Below are 1,980 nucleotides of genomic sequence, written 5' to 3' on the forward strand. Positions count from 1 at the left end.
GTGCTGGGCTCTTTCCTGTTCGCTCGCCGCTACTAAGGAAATCCTAGTTAGTTTCTCTTCGTCCGCTTAATAATATGCTTAAATTCAGCGGGTGATCTCGCCTGCTCTGAGGTACCTGCTTCTCGTCAAACGAGAAGTTCGTCGTCGTGTGTGTGCTGCAAGTACGATGCCTCTCGACGAGACGAGTCTGCGTCGCGTCAGTCGCGAGCGAGAGTCGTCGATCGCCTCCGGATCGCCCTCACAGCCCCGATCGACTGATACGGTGGGTGAGAGAGAGGAGCCGTGTGACCGCCGACGATGAGTACACGACGACGCGTGCCGGTCCCCTCCCCGTTTTCGGTCTCGAGAGAGACACAACGGGTGTGTGCGAGTTTCATGGACTCGGGACACGCGGTCGGCTCGCGCGCGATCCACGCAACAGCCAGCTCCCCGAGACGAGAGGCGGGACGGAAAGGGAGAGGTGTCTCCGAGGAGACACCACGCGCTCGCTGGCCGACACCTACGAGAGGTTGCGTGTCGCGTCGCGACGGACGGGAACAACACACGTTCCACACGTCGTCGACGCGCTCTCTCTTTCTTTCTTTCTTCGTCTCCGCTCTACTCTCTTCTCCGAAGGCGGCGGCTCCGTCCTCCTTTTCTCTCCTCTCCTCCACGGTCATTTCGAACGACGCCCGCGACGCGACACGCAACCTCTCCCCAGCAGAGAAGGGGGAGAGAGCGTCGTCACTCTCTCTCGGGCGAGCGTCCAACGTTCGCTCGTACGCGCGCGATGAGCGCAAGCAGTTTTCAGGCGTTGAAACGACCCTCAGCCAGGCGTGGTCCGGGAATTGTATCCGTGGACCGCAATGTGCGTTCGAAATGTCGATGTTCATGTGTCCTGCAGTTCACAAGTTGACGCGCAATTAGCTGCGTTCTTCATCGACCCACGAGCCAAGTGATCCACCGTTCAGGGTAATCATCGTTCGTTCGAGTCCTCCCTCGATGTACTCGAGCTCCTTCCGTTTTTCCATACTAGGCTCTCCCGCATCTCTCAAAAAGAGAGCGGAGAAGACACAGTCTGGCCGCGCGTCCGAGCACGCGCGGACCGCCGCCCCGTTAACGGGGGCTACGGCACAATGGTGTTTCGTGCGAGAGAGATGCGCACGGGGAGATCGTCGCGAACGGGAGGAGCGTCTCCCGCCGTACAGAACAATTCGTGGATTCATAAAGACAATGTATTATAAAATTATAAAATTATACATTATAAAATTATACATTATAAAATTGTACATTATATAAATTATGGGTTATAAAATTTTATACGTTATATAAATTATATTACACATTAAAGTATATTAAATATCTTTTACAAATATACGAGTATATTACATATTATATATTACATATATTATACATTTTATACATGTTATACATGTTAAACATCTTATATGTATACGAAATGCGTTTTATTTACATCGGTAATGTCCCCATGGCAGCGTGTCGGTAGAACCTGATACGATATACCGCTTATCATCGTGCGGACTTAGAGCGATTTTTGTTTCCGATATCGTATACACCTCGTGCAATTTCGATCTGATGCACGATTGTCTGCGCGTCATTTCAATAGCGTCGTTTAAGCATCGGGTGTAATCATCAAACGTTATGGATCTTGCCACAACGTTACTTTTGACACCCTTTGCCTTTTTCGTATCCTTCTTTCCTTGCACACGTAAAGCGTACATTTTCGCTCTAAGCCCGATGAATTCAGTCATGATGGCACCGTTGTTCTCGTCTTTCATAAGACCAGGAACTTTTTTATTCGCGAGCGGAATGCGATATGGATTTTCGACAGAGTAATCGCTAGTAGAGTGTATAGGCCGGTTCTAATCCAGGTCCTCTGAGGGGGGGTGAGGGGCGAGGGGAACCCGTGGCGCGGGGGGGTCTACGTCACGGCAGGGGAGGGGGATGACGTCACGGATGCGGGCGAGGGGGGGGTATGAC

This window comes from Cyphomyrmex costatus, unplaced genomic scaffold (assembly GCF_001594065.2).
Source record: "Cyphomyrmex costatus isolate MS0001 unplaced genomic scaffold, Ccosl1.0 scaffold906, whole genome shotgun sequence".
Classification (NCBI taxonomy): domain Eukaryota; kingdom Metazoa; phylum Arthropoda; class Insecta; order Hymenoptera; family Formicidae; genus Cyphomyrmex; species Cyphomyrmex costatus.